This window comes from Salmo salar, chromosome 24, assembly GCF_965601325.2.
Source record: "Salmo salar chromosome 24, fSalSal1, whole genome shotgun sequence".
Taxonomy (NCBI): domain Eukaryota; kingdom Metazoa; phylum Chordata; class Actinopteri; order Salmoniformes; family Salmonidae; genus Salmo; species Salmo salar.
In genome coordinates this window covers 10,221,856-10,245,536 of record NC_138314.1, presented here as the reverse complement: position 1 = coordinate 10,245,536, position 23,681 = coordinate 10,221,856, and the positions used below count along the sequence as shown (strand labels likewise).

General features: G+C 41.7%; 1 protein-coding gene across 1 annotated transcript in view; it reads left to right on the top strand.

Moving 5' to 3' along the window:
* Positions 1-443: 443 nt before the first annotated feature.
* tncb (tenascin Cb) overlaps positions 444-23,681 on the top strand; it is a 115,524-nt gene continuing 92,286 nt past the window's right edge. The window contains exon 1 of the mRNA XM_014171019.3: positions 444-591. The gene's annotated coding sequence lies outside the window, so the exon portion shown is untranslated. The remainder of the gene's footprint in view (positions 592-23,681) is intronic.

Here is a 23,681-nt window from a genome sequence, read left to right as displayed (position 1 = left end):
TTAGCCGACTGTCAGTCAATCATGTGGGTGTTGATGTGAGCCCACCATGAAACATCCAAACAGATGGCTTGCCATTAAGGCTTTCAGAATGCACCCCCACCCAGACCAGCCTGGCTGTGGACATGCACACTGGGTAAGATACAGTAAGCTCCTTAGTTTATGTCCATGCCTTTCAATAATTTGGTTCTCTTTATCAACACATTATTATGATAATTTTTTATTGATTCACCAAAAACATTGTGAAGGCCCCCTCTAATGGGCCATGTCAATGCTATGATCTATACAATAGGTAAAACAGCTGATTTTGTTTGTAGATAATGTTGAGAATGATTTAATGTGACTTAATGAGTTTCCTATCCATAAATCCCAGATAGCTGATAGATGAGCGATGGGTCTATTTTGGGGCAGGGCAAGCAACGACCCCCCTACATCAAAACAAGCAGCAGAGTAGAGGAGGAGACTAGAGTCCAAGCAGAGCAGGTGTCTCTTGTGACATCTGCCTCAGTTCACTGGGGAACCACAAGCACCCGCAGCAATATTCAGCCCTGACAATGCCACTGAAGTGCCCTGCTCTATCTTCATATAAATAAGGTATTTGTTTCTATGTTTCTATGTGCTGGGATCCACTGATGCGTCACAATATATTCTTCATATTTTTGTGTAGCGATGATTCATGATTTTCAGAGTGTAATTATTTATTTTGTTTTAGACATTTTTAGGAAATGGTGGATTTGCATCATGACCATGTGTTGCAAAAATCCTTAGTTTTATGAATCACTGTATTCTCTCAGTATATAATTTCGTTGTATGAACTGAAGCAGCTACAATTCAGAATGCAGAGACAAAATATTTTTTCTAAACAAAAAAACCCTCAAAAGATAAATTCAATCTCATGTAATATTGATGCGTTCATATTTGTTAATCAACCCAATTTCCTTTTGTATTTAATCAGGCTGACAAGACAAACCCACAGGACTGTTTACCCAGACAAACTATTGATCCGTCCAGGTCCGTGTTAAATTGACCCAGGAGCATCTTATAAAGAGACAGTCATCGTTGAGCATTTGCCTTGAATCTGTGTACCTCTCCTTTACCAAGACCTGGCTTATCAGATTATCAGAAAGTCTGTTGTTAGTTACAGTTTGTAGGGTTTTGCAGGGATATATATATTTCATATTTTGTGTATTTGTTGTAATCGCTCATTGATCTGATGAGGATAGAGTGGCGATATGCTTATGGATTAAAATTATGGCAGTGACAGAAAGGGCGGGGATAGAGAGTGGTGGAATGGCAATTTGAGTGAGATTGACAAGGAATTTAGGTCGAATAAGGGCCACAGGAAAGAGCCCCTCACAGAAGTTCAGGGCATGCTCATTACGAGTGATATTGAATCCCAGTCCAAGCGTGTCATCCTGTAAATAAATATCTAGGTTTGTGTCCCAGATGGCACCCTCTTCCCTGTATAGTGCACTATATAGGAAATGGGTGCCAATTGACTCAAAATCTATGCCAACAAAGAGACCAGTTGCTTTATCAGTTTAATCTGAGCCATTATTTCAGAGGCCCAGTGAGGGAATGGTGAGAGAGGTAGAGCAGCTCAAGGTAAATTCACTTTAGTATTCCATGTAAACACTCACTGTGAGTAAGAAGGGCGCCCATTTGTTTTTTTTATTGAAAATTGTTTTCTAAAAGGTCAATGAGATGAGTTCTTCCGATCGTATTTTAAGTTCTGGTATATTTTAATGAGTACAATGCACACTGTAGACATAATAATGACTCATGGCCAGGTCTTATTAGTCCTTTCTCTCATGCATAGGTTGCTCTTTTCTGACAGGTTTCCAAGCTATTTCATTCAGCTCCCAATCTTGGTATTTTTAAACTGACAAAGCATAATTGCTTATCTTTCAGCTAGGCAAATGACAGACTCTAAAACCCAAATGTCAGGATATGAAATTGATCTTTGGCCATGGCCGGGTAACAGGCCTTGTGTATTAAGCAGCTTTAGGTGTCTCCCAGGTCTTGAGTTATCTCTGTGTCTGGTAGCATGTGGTAGCCTGGAAAACATGGTGAGCATGTGACCTCTGTGCTGGGTGGAGGAGGGTCCCAGCTTATTTTAGGGCAGGGGGACTTGAGACTGAAGCCGCTGCTGATCTGGCATCAGTCTGTCTGGGGAACGGATTAAGGGTGAGTGTAGAGGTGAAGGTCTTTAGACAGATCAGCAGCCCGTGGACTGCCCTAGTATGATCTTCACATGCAAACATGGATTATCCAGTCCTCAAATCCAAACAAGGGTGGTTTCTTGACACAGTTCATTTTCATGTGTCCGACATGGTTAATGTGTTGTGTCGTTGAGTTTATACAACAATCTTTTAGAATGTAGAGGTGTTACATTTTGGGATATAGGCCAGTAAATGACCTTGTGTGGGTAACTGACATTGAGCCGTGAATGGATTAGAGCCATCAATGGCATGTGCAGCAAACCATGTCATCTTCTTATCCGTTTTTATTTCAAAAGGTTCACACATGCCTAAGCCATTTATAGCAGTGCTTTAGACAAGATGCGCCACAAAACAGTGTTACCTTTAAGCTTGTCCCCAGGGAGCGCAACCTTGGAAGTCAGTAGGTTTTAGTTACTGCCGTCTTTGGCTTGTTCAGTCTCAAGTTAAATATTGTTTTAATAATGAGCACTTGGACTTGAGCGTTCTCCACACGCTACACCGTGTTAACTTGTGTGCTTATTTTATTGTGTCAAGCACTACCTGCATGTTTATACAATAATTTCAAATGATGCAAATATGATAAAATATGATATGATAAAATCCTTTGAACAGTCAAGTAAGGCGAGCTATGAAAAGTATTGGCTAAATGGGGGATGAGTAAAGCTGTAATGGAAGCGTGTTCAAGTATGGGGGATGGAGCACACTCACACAAAACACACACAACCCTCGAGCAACCAGAATATGTTGGAGATTTTGTTCTCTTTTGAATAGTTAATGAGCTTAGCATGAATGTGCGGGATGAGACGAACGGTACAGTGGTTAGGATGGAGGGAGGAAGCCCTGAGAATGCCGTACGGCTTATGGCCTGCCAAAGATAACAGGCAGAACAATGCCTGGGGGGGAAGAGAGAGAGAGAGAGAGAGAGAGAGAGAGAGAGAGAGAGAGAGAGAGAGAGAGAGAGAGAGAGAGAGAGAGAGAGAGAGAGAGAGAGAGAGAGAGAGAGAGAGAGAGAGAGAGAGAGAGAGAGAGAGAGAGAGAGAGAGAGAGAGAGAGAGAGAGAGAGAGAGAGAGAGAGAGAGAGAGAGAGAGAGAGAGAGAGAGAGAGAGAGAGAGAGAGAGAGAGAGAGAGAGAGAGAGAGAGAGAGAGAGAGAGAGAGAGAGAGAGAGAGAGAGAGAGAGAGAGAGAGAGAGAGAGAGAGAGAGAGAGAGAGAGAGAGAGAGAGAGAGAGAGAGAGAGAGAGAGAGAGAGAGAGAGAGAGAGAGAGAGAGAGAGAGAGAGAGAGAGACAGAGAGAGAGAGAAGAGAGAGAGAGAGAGAGAGAGAGAGAGAGAGAGAGAGAGAGAGAGAGAGAGAGAGAGAGAGAGAGAGAGAGAGAGAGAGAGAGAGAGAGAGAGAGAGAGAGAGAGAGAGAGAGAGAGAGAGAGAGAGAGAGAGAGAGAGAGAGAGAGAGAGAGAGAGAGAGAGAGAGAGAGAGAGAGAGAGAGAGAGAGAGAGAGAGAGACAGAGAGAGAGAGAGAGAGAGAGAGAGAGAGAGAGAGAGAGAGAGAGAATCCTCAGTGGGAGAAGCTCTTTAGAGGTATTTGATTGCAGAATTACCCCCACTTTACCTTGGCATGCCTGTAGGTCACACTCCACACATGGGGGAAGTTGGGCTGTGTGCTTGGAGACGAGAAGGCATTATTACGGCATCCCGTTTAGAGAGCTTTGAGAGTGAACAAGCACAGGAGGATAGCACTTTACTTGAAAAATGTTGCTTTCCTGTAGCCTTTCATATGTCTACCGTTAATGTTACCACGGTCAAGAAAGTGAGATATTTGAGATTCGGCCACCTTGTTCTATGTTCAGTAACTCACACGGTATCAATGAGAGTGCAACAGACATTTACGTAATGCTCACTCACTTTGACGTGACATAATGCTGAGAAAAAAGTTAGGATAGATTTCTGCTACAGTACATGTTTACACATCACCCCATAACAAAAGTATAAGGACTCTTTTCTGTTCACCAACATACATCATTCATTGTAACAATTGACATTCTGTGTTTAGGCACAGGATAAAAATGGATTCCTTTCTCATACATGAAATGTAATCATGCATTAGTGAGACATTTCCAAAGTTCCCATGGAAATCAGTGAATGAAGCATGTATTAGTAGGCTGCAGTGCACAACAGCAGCGAGATGTCGACTGAACAAAGCTTATAGGCCAGTAATGAACATCCATTAAGTTGTTGAAGCTGTGGAGGGTTCACGTTAATGTACGCCGCCACTTGGTCCTTTCATTGCCATCAGATTTGAAAGTTTAATGGCTCACATTTTCACTCTCTATTTTTATCCCCCAGTAATCATCACACAGTACACTACTTTTGACCAGGACCCATAGGGCACACCAAATCATCATCCTACAGTTTAGAACGCAGTATAGAACTCATTCTCCATCTCTCTATTCACTTTTAAAGCACAATTATCTAAGCAAGCAAGTAAATGCGTTCATGTTCTTAATAATCACAGTCTTAACAAGTAGCTGATTTGGTTCTGAGTGTCAAAATGATGTTCTTAGTTACAGTGTTGCAAAAACGGTAAGAAATGGTGTTACTCCATAGCAAGGTTAGTGTGGAGGTTGTCTTATACAAGTATATTTAAACATGAATACTTTAACAGACTAATGTGGTCTCTTGATTGACAGTGGGACTGGTGCGTTGGCTCCAGTCTCCAACGTCAAGGTTCTGCTTCCCAAATGATACCATATTCCCTACGAAGTGCACTTTTGACCAGAGCCCTATGGGCCCTAGTCAAAAGTAGTGTAATGTATAGGGAATAGGGTGAGATTTGGGACATATCCAAGCTCTCCGCCCCAGCTACTACAAGCTATTTTCAGTTAGGTGATCCAAATGGAATGGCTTTAAACCTGGCTGGATCGAGACAATATTCACTCTGAAATGCAGAAATGTGGTGTGCATCTACGAGGGCTGGGAATTGCCAGGGACATCATAATACGATATTATCACGATACTTAGGGTCCGGTTGAGTTGGTTGAGTTGTCAATTAATGTGAATTCAACGTGAAATCAACAAAAAATTCACCATGTCGTTGGATTTAGGATAAAAGTTTGGTCAAAATAAGACCAATTCCTTTAGCTTTATGACTTTTTGCATATCCAATCAGTTTTCCACGTTGATTCAATATCATCACATTACATTTTTTGTTGTTGAAATGACATGGAAACCACGTTGATTCAACCAGTTTTTCGCCCAGTGGGTTGCGATTCGATACTGCGATTTTATTGCGATTTGATGTTCCAAACGTATTGCTCACTATAATATAGTATGTCACCATATTATGTCTGCTGCAGAGGGACAAGAGATAGCATGAGAAAATGAGTTTTGATCAGTCATGGGAATAAAAGTGATGAAAACATGTTGGCTCACTATTTACAAAGAAGATGGAGAACAAGTTATAGGATGAAAAATACCAGAGTTTTGGTGCAGTTACATCTAGCGCTAGCACTCTTGACTTTTTCCACATTTTGTTGTGTTACAGCCTGAATTTAAAATAGATTAAATTGACATTTGGTGTCACTGGCCTACACATAATACCCCATAATGTCAAAGTGGAATGATGTTTTTAGACATTTTTACAAATTAATTAAAAATTAATAGGTCAATAAGTATTAATCCCTTTGTTATGGCAAGCCTAAATAAGTTCAGGAGTAAATTTGTGCTTAACAAGTCACACAATAAGTTGCATGGACTCACTCTTTATGCAATAATAGTGTTTAACATGATTTTGAATGACTACCTCATCTCTGTACCACACACATATAATTATCTGTAAGGTCACCCAGTTGAGCAGTGAATTTCAAACACAGATTCAACCACAAAGACCAGGGAGGTTTTCCAATGCCCCGCAAAGAAGGGCACCTATTGGTTGATGGGTAACGTTTAAAAAAGCAGACATTGTATATCCCTTTGAGCATGGTGAAGTTATTAATTACATTTTGGATGTTGTAACAATACACCCAGTCACTACAAAGATACAGGCGTCCTTCCTAACTCAGTTGCCGGAGAGGAAGGAAACCGCTTAGGGATTTCACCATGAGGCCAATGGTGAATTTAAAACAGTTACAGAGTTTAATGGCTGTGATAGGAGAAAACTTGGGATGGATCAACAACATTGTAGTTACTCCACAAAAAAAATATATTTGTGGCATAGAATCATCACAGATCTGCAGATTTTGTTGGGTGCATACACACACTGGCATTCAAACGCACACATGTGTACACATACACACATGTAAATAGTGCCACACATGCGCTCAGACGCATACAGTCGGCCTTGCTGTTTCGATTTTTGTTGTCCTTTATGTCTCTTATTTTTGCATTGTTGTTTTCTGTTGTTGTTTTCCATGGTTTTTCTCTTTTTTCCTCTTTTGTTCATTTTGTTGGTTGTTGGCGCATTGGGGGACGGTGGCTTCAGGGGGGGAGGGGGGGGGGGGTCTTGGATGGTTGAGGGGCAGGACTCGGGGAACGGAACTCTGAGGGGATTTGTAATCGCTGCCAAAGGGGATTCTAACATGTATTGGCTCAGGGATGTGAATACTTACTGTATGTAAAGTAAATATTTCATTTTCAATAAATTTGCAAACATGTTTTCACTTTGTCATTATGGGGTATTGTGTGTAGATGGGTGAGAAAAACGATCAATTTAATACATTTTGAATTCAGGCTGTAACAAGAAAAGGTAGAATAAGTCAAGGGATATGACAACTTTCTGGAGCACTGTACCTAGCAAAAAAACAAAATATATGTTTCTGACAAAAGAGTGACTGTCAGCAGGTATTGTTCCACTGACTTACATTAAGTCATTTTGCAGACTCGCTTATCCAGAGCAATTAGGTTGAAGTGCCTTGCTCAAGGGCACATCGACATAATTTACACCTAGTCGGCTCAGGGATTTAAACCAGCAATCTTTCAGTTACTAGGCAGCTGTGAAGACTGAGAGGTTAGGTGAAAATGTTGAATACCCTATTATTAAGCAACACATGAATAAACAGAGTAGATCATTAATTCCCCAAATATTCCCAAATCAAATCTGTTCCTCCTTCAGAAAATTAATTAATATTTGTGAATTTTATGTCTGGCAACTCTTTGCGAGGTCAATGCAATTCAATTCAAATAGCTTTATTTGTCCCCTTAGTGGAAACTCTATTAGGCCTATAGTGGTTCTGCAGAAATGACAAACAGGCACATAAATAAGCCTGCATCAGTTTGAGTCTAGACATAAAGTAGATGTTGCTGTTGTCTTTTCTCAATGCTATGCTGTTGCCTTGAATAACATACACAGGCTACAGTCGTTTAGAGGAAATAGATCAGCAATGTTCTCATCAGTGACATGAGACTAACAGCAGCAATTATGTCCTTTATAAGTCCGTTACCTTTGTCAATCAATTGAAAAAGAGCGAGAGAACCAGACTGAGACAGAGAAAGAGAGAGAGAGAAAGAGAGAGATATATAAAGAAAGGGAGAGAAACAGACAGACAGAGGTAGAGAAAGATAGAAAGTAGTTAGCTCAGCCTTGTCTGACACATAACTATCTAATCACGCCAAATCCAAATGGCCCAGCTCCATGGCTGCTTGGCACCGTGAGCTGGCACAGCCTGAACTCATCTGGCCCCCAGTTCCTCTGGATTGAGCTAAATACACACTGAGAGGGGGCTTCAACTCACTACAGTCAAGTGCTTTTGGCAATCAAGGAAAGAAGGAGAGAAAAAACACCTTGAAAAAAACACGCTCTTCTGTCTCTGGTTTCCATGGGCACAAGCTGTGGGTTGTGTTGTGTGTGTCACGGTGGACCAGGTATTGCTGTAGCTGTAAGGATAAGTTCGTCAAGCTCAATTAAATCTTTGTGTTTTACATCAGCTGGTAACTTTGTATGACCTGTTGTCGACCACCTCCATCAAAAAGTGTTGCTATCTCCTCTCCTACTCCTGGCCAGTTTGATTATATGATATGAAACCAGTGCCTATTCCAATCCAGGGCCCGTGTTCATAAAGTGTGTCAGAGTAGTATTGCTGATCTAGGATCAGGTCCTCCCTGTTCATATAACCTTATTAATGATTATCTAAATGGAAAACGGATCCTGGAACAGTACTGCTACTCTGAGACGCTTCATGAATACAGGCCTAGACCTCTTTTTTTTTCTTTTTCTGAGAGAGTGTGGCACGGATCATCTGCCAGTTGAAGTGCCAAGAGTGCCAGCTTCATTAGTGTGTGTGTCTGTGCGCCAGCTCCTTTTCATCCCGCAGAACAAACGGCTGCATTATTCAACCTGCCATCTCATCTTTCACTACAGTGGGCTATAGAGCCCAGCTACCACAGTGCCAGCAGGCTTGCCCCGGCCACCGTCTCACAGTTTATCAGTTTATCACAGTCCCAAATACCACCCTGTTCCGTATATAGTGCACCACTTCTGACCAGAGCCCTATTGGACATGGTCAAAAGTAATGCACTACATAGAGAATAGGGTACCATTTGGGAAGCACCCATTCTGTTCACAACAAGGCAATAGGATATGTGTGAATCACCAATGTCCAGTATTGATGCCACTGCTTCACACCCAACAACATTGGTTCAAGCCAGGCCAAAAATAATAATACACATTTCAGAACTGTCAAATCTAGTCAACACAGCAGTTTTACTGTTGTGTGTTTTGCAGATTTATGTGTTGGTAACCTCGTCCCCAGGCTCTGCTAACGCATATAGGGTTTCGACAGAGAGCGAGACGGCTGGTGGACCAGATTAATGTGACGGTAATAACCATAAACACTGTTCAGTAAGGACTGTTGACTTGTGGTGTGTTGAAGTGGTGCTATGTATGCTGATAAGCCAGGCACTGAGGAACCAGCCCAGACTGTCAGGGCAGTTGATCCCTCCCAGCAGCAGCAGCCCATCCCATTCCTCACCAGAGGATGAATGAATGTGTTTACATGGCATACTTGGCCACATAGACACAGTGCACTTTGCTTTAAGTAGCTTTTAAAGCCTTAGCGCCATTCTGTTCTGCTTGTGTTAATGGCCAAGTGATGATGTTAGGAGGTCAGGCGAGGTGGCAAGGCGGTAGGGCTGCAGTGCCAGTATCTCAGCATGGTCATGGAGTCTGCATAGCTAGCGCATAGTGTTATTACATCCACATTTCAATCCCATCATGCCGTAGTGTTGTGTAGTGGGGGTAATGGCCGGGAAGGGTCCAGACCTGGGTTCAAATACTGTTTGACATTTTTCAAATTCTTTGAGTATTTTTCAAACTCAAGCCTGCCAGGTGGCCGGGACTTTGGGACTAGTCCATTAAGACAGGCAAGCTCAATGAAGCACATATAAAAAATTTCAAATGATTTCAAATAGTAGTTTAATCCAGGTCAGATGTGCTCATTTGTCTGTCTGCTGCGGACTGGAGGCCAGATAGGATTTGGTCTCACCCTATCGCCGTAGAAAAAAATAGTCTCAACCTCTCTGCTTCTGTCCTGGCAGAACTCAGCTGATGAGGTTATTATCCGTATTCATAAAGCATCTCATAGTATGAATGCTGATCTAGGATCAGGTACCCTCTGTCCATATAAAATACTGTTCATTATGAAGTAAAATGCAATGCTGGTCCTAGATCAGTACTTCTACTCTGATACACACGGCTCCAGATTTCCTGTTTTTAGTGAAGTGACCCTTAGCCACTTGGCTCAGCATGACTGTTTGTTACTTGTGGGGAGATTCAGTCACAGTTTCACTGTCATACACAGAATCGTCATACACAGAATAGAACAATTTACCCTACACAGAATAAAATTAGTGAAAAAGTGTGATCGTTGTACAAACATTTACACCGATTGTGTTATACAGTATATGGCAGAGTTCCCCAACTGGCAGCCCGGGAACACTGGTGGTTTTGCTTGGCCCCCAAACATTTCTGAAAAAAAATGGTATTTCATTTTTTAGAATTTTCATTGTTGAACACAAAAGACTGTACACCAGGAAATCAGGTCTAAAGTTATTTTAATTTAGAAAATCTGTTCCCAAGTTTTCACACGCATAATAGAGACATGATCATGTACAAATGTAAGCAAGTTTTGAAGTTATTATCTTTGTCAAATATTATATTTGTTTGGGCTTCTTGCGGTCAATTTGACATCGTATTTTTAAATATGTTCCGGCCGCCGACCATCAAAAATCATCCTGTGGCTGAATCTAGTTGACGATCCCTGGTATATGGTGTCTAAAGTGTTGGAAAACGCTGTCTCAGACACTGCTTCAGAATCTCCCATAACTGTTCAATTGGGATGAGAGCGGCAGGTCGCCTAGTGGTTAGAGCGCTGGACTAATAACCGAAAGGTTGTAAGATCGAATCCCCGAGCTGACAAGGTAAAAATCTGTCGTTCTGCCCCTGAACTAGGCAGTTAACCCACTGTTCCTAGGCCGTCATTGAAAATAAGAATTTGTCCTTAACTGACTTGCCTAGTTAAATAAAGGTAAAAGAAGAAAAAAAAACATGGCACCCTATTCCCTTTATGATGCACTAGGGTGCGATAGGGCTCTGGTCAAAGGTAGTGCTCCATATAGGAAATAGGGTGCCATTTAGGATCTCAGTTCCTCTCAGATGGATCTTTCACACTTAATGCAGGGGACAGTGATGAATCTAAATGTGTCTGACTGTCTGTGATCCATATAGTAGTCTGTATGTCAGGTCATTGTGGTAATTGGAATTGACTCTACAGGCCACTGGAGAGCTTAAACAGTCCTCCAGGCCAGTGTGTTTGTGGAAGCGATTGGCAGCAAGTGTCCTATTTAATGATTTGCCTAAAGGAACGTAACTAACTGGTAGTATGTCTCCATTGGGTGTTAGCTAGGTATCAATGTCAAAGACAGTTATGAGGCACTGCTAATTTGAAATAGGCTATCATGTTACTTTTATTTCCATGATTAATGTTTAAGATGATGAGCAATTATAAGGGAAGACAAGGGAACAAATGAATGTGGCCCTATTTGAATGTGTCTAAGACTGAGACAGAGGTTGTATTTTTTTATTTTTTTATTTCACCTTTATTTAAACCAGGTAGGCAAGTTCTCATTTACAATTGGGACCTGGCCAAGATAAAGCAAAGCAGTTCGACAACATACAAAAACACAGAGTTACACATGGAGTAAAACAACATACAATCAATGATACAGTAGACAAAAATAAGACTATATACAATGTGAGCAAATGATGTGAGATAAGGGAGGTAAAGGCAAAAAAAGGCCATGGTGGCAAAGTAAATAAAGTATAGCAAGTAAAACACTGGAATGGTAGAATTATAATTTGAAGAAAGTTCAAAGTTAAAATATAAATAATAAGGAGCAAAATAATAAATAAAATAAATAAAAACAGTAGGGGAAGAGGTAGTAGTTTGGGATAAATTATAGATGGGCTATGTACAGGTGCAGTGATCTGGGAGCTGCTCTGATAGCTGGTGCTTAAAGCTAGTGAGGGAGATAAGTGTTTCCAGTTTCAGAGATTTTTGTAGTTCGTTCCAGTCATTGGCAGCAGAGAACTGGAAGGAGAGACGACCAAAGGAGGAGTTGGCTTTAGGGGTGACCAGAGAGATATACCTGCTGGAGCGCGTGCTACAGGTGGGTGCTGCTAAGGTGACCAGTGAGCGGAGATAAGGGGGGACTTTACCTAGCAGGGTCTTGTAGATGACCTGGAGCCAATGTGTTTGGCGACGATTATGAAGCGAAGGCCAGCCAACGAGAGCGTACAGGTCGCAGTGGTGGGTAGTATATGGGGCTTTGGTGACAAAACGGATGGCACTGTGATAGACTACATCCAGCTTGTTGAGTAGGGTATTGGACGCTATTTTGTAAATGACATCGCCGAAGTCGAGGATTGGTAGGATGGTCAGTTTTACGAGGGTATGTTTGGCAGCATGAGTGAAGGATGCTTTGTTGCGAAATAGGAAGCCAATTCTAGATTTAACTTTGGATTGGAGATGTTTGATGTGAGTCTGGAAGGAGAGTTTACAGTCTAGCCAGACACCTAGGTATTTGTAGTTATCCACAAATTCTAAGTCAGAACCGTCCAGAGAAGTGATGCTGGACAGGCGGGCAGGTGCAGGCAGCGATCGGTTGAAGAGCATGCATTTAGTTTTACTTGTATTTAGGAGCAGTTGGAGACCACGGAAGGAGAGTTGTATGGCATTGAAGCTTGTCTGGAGGGTTGTTAACACAGTGTCCAAAGAAGGGCCAGAAGTATACAGAATGGTGTCGTCTGCGTAGAGGTGGATCAGAGATTCACCAGCAGCAAGAGCGACATCATTGATGTATACAGAGAAAAGAGTTGGCCCAAGAATTGAACACTGTGGTATCCCCATAGAGACTGCCAGAGGTCCGGACAGCAGGCCCTCTGATTTGACACACTGAACTCTATCAGAGAAGTAGTTGGTGAACCAGGCGACGCAATCGTTTGAGAAACCAAGGCTACTGAGTCTGCCGATGAGGATGTGGTGATTAACAGAGTCAAAAGCTTTGGCCAGGTCAATGAATACGGCAGCACAGTATTGTTTCTTATCGATGGCGGTTACGATGTCGTTTAGGACCTTGAGCATGGCTGAGGTGCACCCATGACCAGCTCTGAAACCAGATTGCATAGCGGAGAGGGCGCGGTGGGATTCGAAATGGTCGGTAATCTGTTTGTTGACTTGGCTTGGTATCTTCCAGACCTGGGTTAAAATAATATTTGAAATATCTCAATTGCTTTCACATGCATTTCGAAGTAAGTAGTCAGATATAAAAAAAGACAAGTTGTTAAATATTGATTTCACATGCATTTCGAAGTAAGTAGTCAGATATAAAAAAAAAAAAAGACAAGTTGTTAAATATTGAAATGTATTTGGAAATGCACTTGGCATGCGTTTGAAAATACTCAGATACACTGACTCTCATGCACTTAACCCAGGTATTTGAAAAAAGTATTTGAAATAAGAATGAGAAAATACTTTAAAATAGTAGGCTATTTATAGGAAATTATTTGATAATACTTTCAAATACTTCCAATAGAAGTAATTGATTAAGACCGCATTATTTGAAAATGCTCAAATACACAGAAAATAAGTATTTAAATGACATAAACAAACACACATAACTGCCAAAATAAAGGAAACACATACATAAAGTGTCTTAAATAGGGCGTAGTGACACCATGAGCAAGACAGCTTCAATGCACCTTGGCATAGATGTCTGGAACTCTATTGGAGGGATGCAACAGCATTCTTCCGCAAGAAATTCAATAATTTTGTGTTTTGTTGATGGTATTAGAAAATGCTGTCTCAGACACCGCTCCAGAATCTCCCATAAGTGTTCAATTGGGATGAGATCTGGTGACTGAGACGGCCATGGCATATGGTTTACATCGTTTCCATGTTCATCAAACCACTCATTGACCACTTGTGCTCTTTGGATGGGAGAATTGTCATCCAACGGGGGTGTAGCCATGGTAGCCAAAATATTGGCCCAGCATTTTTATACATGACCCTAAGCATGATGGGATGTTAATTGCTTAATAAACTCAGGAACCACACTTGCGTGGAAGCACCTGCTTTCAATATGAACTGAGTGTACAAAACATTAGGAACACCTTCCTAATATTGAGAGGCACCCCCTTTTGCTCTCAGAACAGCCTCAATAGTCAGGGCATGGACTCTACAAGGTGTCAAAAGCGTTCCACAGGGATGCTGGCCTATGTTGACTCAGAAGCTTCCCACAATTGTTTCAAGTTGGCTAGATGGCCTTGAGCGTGAAAAATCCCAGCGTTGCAGCTCTTGACACACTCAAACCTGTACGCCTGGGATCTACTACCATACACCGTTCAAAGGCAATTCAATATTTTGTCTTGCCCATTCACCCTTTGAATGACACACGAACACAATCCATGTCTCAAGACTTAAAAATCCTTCTTTAACCTGTCTCCTCCCCTTAATCTACACTGATTGATGGAACACTGATTGATGGAACACTGGTCACTTTAATAATGTTTACATACTGTTTTACCCATTTCATATGTATATACTGTATTCTAGTCAAGGCCATCCTATTCAACTATTGCTGTACATATAGTATTCTATCCATGTATTCTTCAGCTTTACTATATATTCTATCCACATACTGTGCTTAATATCTATACATCCCATCACACACATACACACACACACACACACACACACACACACACACACACACACACACACACACACACACACACACACACACACACACACACACACACACACACACACACACACACACACACACACACACACACACACACACACAAAATATACACTACTGTGAAAAAGTTTTAGGCAGGTGAGAAAAACCGCTGTAAAGTAAGAATGCTTTCAAAAATAGACATGTTAATAGATTATATTTATCAATTAACTAAATTCAAAGTGAGTGAACAGAAGAAAAATCTAAATCAAATCCATATTTGCTGTGACTACCCTTTGCCTTCAAAACAGCATAAATTCTTGTAAGTACACTTGCACAAAGTCAGGGATTTTGTAGGCATATAGTCAGGTGTATGATTAAACAATTATACCAAAAAGGTGCTAATGACCATCAATTCAATATGTAGGTTGAAACACAATCATTAACTGAAACAGAAACAGCTGTGTAGGAGGAATAAAACTAGGTGAGGAACAGCCAAACTCAGCTAACAAGGTGAGGTTGCCGAAGACAGTTTACTGTCAAAAGTCATACACCATGGCAAGACTGAGCACAGCAACAAGACACAAGTTATACTGCATCAGCAAGGTCTCTCCCAGGCAGAAATTTCAAGACAGGCAAGGGTTTCCAAATGTGCTGTCCAAGCTCTTTTGAAGAAGCACAAAGAAACGGGCAACGTTGAGGACCGTAGACCCAGTGGTTGGCCAAGAAAACTTACTGAAAGACACCTCGTGCTTACTTCCCTTTGCAATCAGAAGATGTCCAGCAGTGCCATCAGCTAAGAATTGGCAGAAAACAGTGGGACCCTGGTACACCCATCTACTGTCTGGAGAAGTCTGGTCAGAAGTGGCCTTCATGGAAGACTTGCGGCCAAAAAGCCATACCTCCGACGTGAAAACAAGGCCAAGTGACTCAACTATGCACGAAAACACAGGAACTGGGGTGCAGGAAAATGGCAGCAGGTGCTCTGGACTGATGAGTCAAAATGGGAAATATTTGGTTGTACTGTAGGCCTGCATTGAACACCCCATAGGCTACTGCAGGCTATATCGTAGAAATCAAAAGCTATTACCATGTGAAAATGTTATGGGATTTGCTCCATTGGTTTTGTTGGTAGGCCCACGTTATGCTCACATTCTGTAGCTACAATAGCCGATTGGCTACTGTCTAAAACTGTAGGGGTACAGTGTAAATGCGCGTGAATACTGAAGTTGCAAAAGATTCTCACAACGTTCAAGTTTCCACTCACAAGACCTAAAATTTGCTAAGTGCCCCAAACGATTTGAGGGAACATTGCTCCTAACCCATAGAAATCCCCACATACTGTAGTTGACTACTTTTAAATGGTGAAAGCCCTCAATGGCAATGTTTGTACCAAAACGTGTTATTTCCATCTAGAGCCCAATAAATGCTTGTTATTTTATCAAAATATAAGTGAACATTTAAACATCTAACAACATAATTAATTAGATACAAAAGTAATTCAGTCAACAAGTTTCAGATTCATTCAATCAACATTGAACATTTTACAGTGATCAATAGAGATTATATTTCTCTAAATTCAATTTAAAGGTTTAGAAAAAATGTTTTTACTATTTTGTTAATTCGGTATGCAAATAACATATCTAAAATGAATCTGTAATAGCAGAAATTAATCTGTAGTAGAAGGTTAATCAAAATGGTCCCTACTATGCATGGTTCTCCCTTTATTGCAACCTTTTCACTATGTTTCAGTAGGGACAGATTTAGTTGGATGGTAAGGAATTCAGGTAAATATTTCAAATATGCAATACAAACAAGGTATGTGAGTAGAATATACAGTACCAGTCAAAAGTTTGGAAGAATAGTAGAATAATAGTGAAGACATCAAAACTATGAAATAATACACATGGAATCATGTACTGTAGTAACCAAAAATGTGTTATACAAATTAGATTCTTCAAAGTAGCCACCCTTTGCCTTGATGACAGCTTTGCACACTCTTGGCATTCTCTCAACCAGCTTCATGAGGAATGCTTTTCCAACAGTCTTGAAGGAGTTCCCACATATGCTGAGTACTCGTTGTCTGCTTTTCCTTCACTCTGCGGTCCAACTCATCCCAAACCATCTCAATTGCGTTGAAGTCAGGTGATTGTGGAGGCCAGATCATCTGATGCAGCACTCCATCACTCTCCTTGGTCAAATAACCCTTACACAGCCTGGAGGTGTGTTTTGGGTCATTGTCCCGTTGAAAAACAAATGATAGTTCCACTAAGCGCAAACCAGATGGGAAGGCGTATCGCTGCAGAATGTTGTGGTAGCTATGTTGGTTAAGTGTGCCTTGAATTCTATATAAATTACTGACAGTGTCACCAGCAAAACACCCCCACACCAACACACCTCCTCCTCCATGCTTCACGGTGGGAACCACAAATGCGGAGATCATCCGTTCACCTACTCTGCGTCTCACAAAGACACAGCAGTTGGAACCAAAAATCTCAAATTTGGTCTCATCAGACCAAAGGACAGATTTCCACCGGTCTAATGTCCATTGCTCGTGTTTCTTGGCCCAAGCAAGACTCTTCTTCTTATTGGTGTCCTTTAGTAGTGGTTTCTTTTCAGCAATTCGACCATGAAAGCCTGATTCACACAGTCTCCTCAGAACAGTTTATGTTGAGATGTGTCTGTTACTTGAATTCTGTGAAGCATTTTTTTGGGCTGCAATCTGAGGTGCAGTTAACTCTAATGAACTTATCCTCTGCAGCGGAGGTAACTCTGGATCTTCCTTTCCTGTGACGGTCCTCATGAGAGCCAGTTTCGTCATAGTGCTTGATGGTTTTTGCTACTGCTCTTGAAGAAACTTTCAGTTATTGAAATGTTCCGCATTGACTGACCTTCATGTCTTAAAGTAATGATGGACTGTCATTTCTCTTTGCTTATTTGAGCTGTTTTTGCCATAATATGGACTTGGTCTTTTACCAAGTAGGGCTATCTTTTGTATGCCACCCCTACCTTGTCACAACACAACTGATGGGCTCAAACGCATTAAGAAGGAAAGAAATTCCACAAATGTACTTTTAACAAGGCACACCGGTGAATTGAAATGCATTCCAGGTGACTACCCCATGAAGCTGGTTGAGAGAATGCCAAGAGAGTGCAAAGCGGTCATCAAAGGGTGCCTATTTTGACGAATCTCAAATATAAAATATATTTTGATTTGTTTAACACTTTTTTAGTTTCTACATGATTCCATATGTGTTATTTCATAGTTTTGATGTCTTCACTATTATTCTACCATGTAGAAAATAGTAAAAATAAAGAAAAACCCTTGAATGAGTAGGTGTGTCCAAACTTTTGACAAGTACTGTATGTTTACCAGACATACAGTATATTGGAAAAATGTTTGCTGAAAGCTTGGGAGAAATAGGATACAAATTAGATATTTTTCCAACCCCAATTTAGACCACTTCTGTAGACAACACATATACATTTCCTCTTCCAATCTGGTGTCTGCACCAAGGTTCGTGTGTGTGTGTGTGTGTGTGTGTGTGCGTGTGTGTGTGTGTGTGTGTGTGTGTGTGTGTGTGTGTGTGTGTGTGTGTGTGTGTGTGTGTGTGTGTGTGTGTGTGTGTGTGTGTGTGTGTGTGGGTGTGTGTGTGTGTGTGTGTGTGTGTGTGTGTGTGTCTGTGTGTGTCTGTGTGTGTGTTTACACAAGCCTGCTCTGATGGTGAGAGAAAGCACTGGCGCAGAGCAGCAGCCTGTAATTACAGAGGCAGCTTCTGTGTGAGAGCAGAGCAGAGCAGAGAGCCTACTGGGTAATTTAGTCTAAGAGCACTAGAGGAAGTATGGCTCCTTTACTTTCCAGCACTTATTTAAATATATCAACTCAAGCCATTCCACAAAATGAGCTGGCCAAAAAATGAGTTCCAAGAACTCCCTCCCTCTGATGATTACAGTACATAAGAGGAAACTCCGTCCCTCTGATGATTACAGTACATAAGAGGAAACTCCCTCCCTCTGATGATTACAGTACATAAGAGGAAACTCCCTCCCTCTGATGATTACAGTACATAAGAGGAAACTCCCTCCCTCTGATGATTACACTACATAAGAGGAAACTCCCTCCCTCTGATGATTACAGTACATAAGAGGAAACTCCGTCCCTCTGATGATTACAGTACATAAGAGGAAACTCCCTCCCTCTGATGATTACAGTACATAAGAGGAAACTCCCTCCCTCTGATGATTACAGTACATAAAAGGAAACTCCCTCCCTCTGATGATTACAGTACATAAGAGGAAACTCCCTCCCTCTGATGATTACAGTACATAAGAGGAAACTCCCTCCCTCTGATGATTACAGTACATAAGAGGAAACTCCCTCCCTCTGATGATTACAGTACATAAGAGGAAACTCCCTCCCTCTGATGATTACAGTACATAAGAGGAAACTCCCTCCCTCTGATGATTACAGTACATAAGAGGAAACTCCCTCCCTCTGATGATTACAGTACATAAAAGGAAACTCCCTCCCTCTGATGATTACAGTACATAAAAGGAAACTCCCTCTGATGATTACAGTACATAAGAGGAAACAAAGGTGTAAAGAAATGACCCTCAAGCCTATATCAAAAAAGGTATTCTGAAGATAGTATACAAATCCAAGTTGTTATACAGTATCTACAGTACATGCAGTGAGAACTGGCTGAATCCGGTTTCTTCTATCTCTGCATCTGGAAGAGTGAGTGAGATGTTGCTAGCACCCAATGAGAGAATATATGGCTGACTTAATGGATTTAAAAGGGCGAAAAAACTGAGTGAGAGTTATGGAGCATCGGTGACATGCTGTCCAAGAACACAAATTAAACCCAGCAGTGAGCTCTGGTCTTCAAAGCCCCCTGAATGGTGAATCACAGAGGAAGATGCTGCACGCCATACGCACAGGCAGGCATGCACACACACGCACACATGACCCTTAGGAATAGGAGCCTGAGAGGCCCCAGTGGACCAGGGCAGCTGGCAGCACGTCACAGCCTTGTCTGAGGGACCCAACAAATTACTGCAACACAAGCCTACTGCAAACACACACACAATCACACACAATCACACACACACACACATACACGCACACACACACAGAGAAAATATATTGTCACCTCGAGTCACCCGGAGATCATTCTGCCAAATGTGAAGAAACAAAGACCGGCCATAAAACAACAAGAGAGCAATCTGCAATATGTTTCCGATCTGCAGATTTTATAGACTATGATGTCATCTAATCAAATGATACAGAGCGTCCCCATTGCATTGGACACTATAAGATCTGATTGTGTTCTTGTGGGACTCACCAAAGGAACATTGCACACTCCAGCTGTAAAATGACTGCCTTTAGACGATCTTTACACCATCTCATTTGGCGGATGGGGATGGCTTCGTGTGGATTCTTCTATGATCGAAAGGTGAATCAACTAAGGCTAGCTTGCTTTTAGAAGATAGTGGAGCTATCTCCAACTCCATCCCTAGTTGTTTGTTTTACAGTAGCTATTTCATATCAATCAAGTGCTAAGGCTAATAGTTCAAGCACTGACACACCAGGCTGGGTAACAGTCTGTTTAACTAACATTCCCCTCCTTGTACTCTGTGTCATATGCCAAAGATTAGCATGACAAGGATTGGCAAGGAGTGGAATGACAGCTAAACAGACTTCTACCCAGACTACTGGCACACTGATATTTCTCAGAATGTGCATGCGATTGCTTCACTGAATAAGTTCTCCGTTTCAATTTCAACAAGAACTCTCCAGATTAAATGTAAGCTTTTTTTTGCCCCAGCGTTAATTTGTTATTAATTTCCTAAAATCAATCCCTAGATCATTTGATATCAAGTCAATAAGAAAAGATTAGAAACTTTTGGTCTTTTGCCAGTATTCTGCAGATTGATCCTCAAATCAATTTGGTTGAATTATTTACAGTTGAAATGCTATGATGATTTACATACAGAAATATCATGCGCCTCCACAACCATACCACATTGCTGCTCACTCACAGTTTTGCTTTGAGACATAAAATACAGTACAGTTATAAGTCTAAACCCAGCATGAGAGGGTTGACATGTTGGAAGAGTACATACAGTATCCCACAAAGCTGTGCAATTCAAACATCCCCATATAGAATGGAGTTTTCATGAACCACCAACATGAAGCGCCAATTAAAACATCCCCATATAGAATTGAGTTTTCATGAACCACCAACATGAAGTGCCAATTCAAACATCCCCATATAGAATGGAGTTTTCATGAACCACCAACATGAAGCGCCAATTCAAACATCCCCATATAGAATAGAGTTTTTATGAACCACCAACATGAAGCGCCAATTCAAACAGACAGGTTTTCGGTACATCTGTCACATTTGTGTCACAAAACATAATTATGTAGAGTTACCTGTATATACAGTTGGTCATCACTGTTTATGTGTGTGTGTGTGTGTGTGTGTGTGTGTGTGTGTGTGTGTGTGTGTGTGTGTGTGTGTGTGTGCATGCGTGCCTGTGCTCGCACGTTGCGTGTGTTGTGTTTGGGTTCATATACAGTAAATGTTTTATTATAAAACACACACAATTGAGAAAAAATGTGTCCTTCAGATTGTAGGTTGGATATGTTTGAAGAATAAAGCAAACTTCGGTAGATCTATTTTTCTTCAGTTTCAAGGCTTGTATTTGGGATCAGTGTGAGATGAAGCACCATTTTGAGCTGCCAGAGACAGAGAACTTAATACTTACATTCGGACCCACTCATATTTTACAAGCAAAGCACAAAGCTGTATATACATTGGAATCTATCGCTGGTGCATTCAACAACAGTAAATTGTTCTTTAATATGATGGCCAGAACTGAAACACAGACCCAGGGTTTTGACCAAAGCCTTGTGGGATGAAGGGGGGCCGCCTCAGCTCTAGTATGAGGGATTTAGGAGAGAGATTGACAGAGAGAGAGAGAAAGAGAGAGGAGGCAGATAGGCAGTCAGACTGTTGTGAATGCACAACATGGCACCACACGACTCATCTCAGCTTTTCAGCAGCCGTCCTGTCTGCTGGGGGTGAAGACCTGATGTGTCCCCGAAATAGCACCCTATTCCCTTTATAGTGCACAATATGCTCTGGTCAAAAGTAGTGCACTATGTAGGGAATAGGGTGCCATGTGAGACATTACTGTTCTGATTCAACATCTCCCCCCGTGTGTTACAAAATATACTGTGTTCTTCAGTATCCTGGCCTTCAAACCCTGTCCAGCATCTCACCTCAGGACTTGTTGATTGACAGGCCAGGTGCTCAGACAGACTGACCTGCTGGACAGAGGATGGAGAATGATAGTGCTGGTGCTGCAGCCAAATGGTCAGGGTTGTGTCCCAAATGGAACCCTATTCCCTTTATAGTGCACAAGTTTTGACCAGGGCCGTAGGGACTAGTAGTGCACTATAAAAGGGAATAGGGCACCATTCGGGACACATCATCAACAACATCTCAGGGGGTTTTGTTTGGCAAACTGTACCTGTAATGGGCTTTGCAGCATGATCTCACCCTGTGGAGCTGCTGCATTAACGCTTGGTAGAATAAACTTTTGGTGAACTTTCCTGCATCGACACATTAAACCATTATTATGACGTATATATTTTGCCGTCAATCTCTGTGCTCTGCTGACCCCCAACAGGATCAACTCTGCATCAAATCTTTGTTACAAAGAAAACATTTGCTTAATATCCATCTCTTTTACATGATGTGCATACCCTGTAGACTCATGTATATGTCTGCACATATTCATTTCATTCTGAAGAATGGGAAAAATAGTTCCAAATTCCAAGTTCATGGTATTCCATCCTTAAGCATTAAACAAACCAACAGGGTTTTAGTATCATAGCAGTCACTGGTGTGTGACAGACAAGCATTGCAGCTCCTTAATCCCACTGGGGACGCCTGCAAAGTCCATTAAAAAAGGCTACACATTGACATGCTGGGAAAGTATCGGGGCTGAGTGAATGAGGATGGTGGTCTACTTGTTTTGATTTCTGTCCTTTACTTCCACTGTGTGCCATCCGGCAGGATCCATACAAAGAGATCAGTGTCTAACTCTATAGGTGTGAAAGAGAGGAACTAACGTGCTCCATGGGCGTACGTGCACGGAAATACACACACACATACGCACACGCACACCCACACCCACACACATAGCCTAGTGATTAAGCATTGGGCCAATAAAGGAAAGGTTGCCATCACAGAGCCATGGTCATGACCCCACGCTCAGGGGGTGGCGTATGCAAAAAAAAACATTTCCAATTCATACGTGTATTAATACACACTTGTGCATGTGAGATAGGGCAAATATAAGCACCTACCAAATGTGTATTATTATTACACAGACACACACTTTCCTGGTCACAATGTGCTATAATAAGGAAAGGTAAAGAAAGAAGGAAAGGTTGCTAGCTGCCATGCCTACAATCAGTCACATGTAGGGCCCCAAACCACAGGTTTCAATCTACAGAGCCTGGTCCTGGGGGCTCCAATCAGAATGCTGCCTTGTGAGTACTGAGGCATGGTTTGATTGAGGAGCTCTTGGACTGGGGAGAGAGGAGAGAGAAGGTCCTCTGCTAGGTCTTATCCTCCAAGACGACACGTCGTACATACCAGATGGATCACCCACTGTCTCCTCCACATCCTGTGTCAAATAACCTGGGTGACAGGGTGGTTTATTCATGATCCCCCTTCCCCACCCCAAACAATCACCTGCATCGTGAAAGCATTTATAAGAGTTAGTAATCTGCACTTGAGCACAAATCCTGAATTATTACCCTTTGTTCTGTCTCCGACAGACTCACTCCTTCCCTTTATCCCTCCACGCCCCCATCCTTCCCCAGCCCACTCCTCTTTTCCCTCATCATATAGAGCAGGGATCATCACCTAGATTCAGTCGCAGGCCAATTTTTTTGTTGAGTGAATGGTAGACTGCAAATTGACCGCAAGATATAACGCCCAAACAGATATGTTTGACTAAAACATGATCATTTCAGGCCTTGCTTACATTTGTATACAATCACATCTCTCTATTATTGGTGGAAATACTTGGGAACAGATTTCTTAAATTAAAATCACTTGGAGTTGATTTCCTAGGGCGGGCCAAATTCGGAAACACTGATTTACTGTAGAGGGATTCAAAGGGAGAATTGATGGAGCACTGGCCTTTCCACC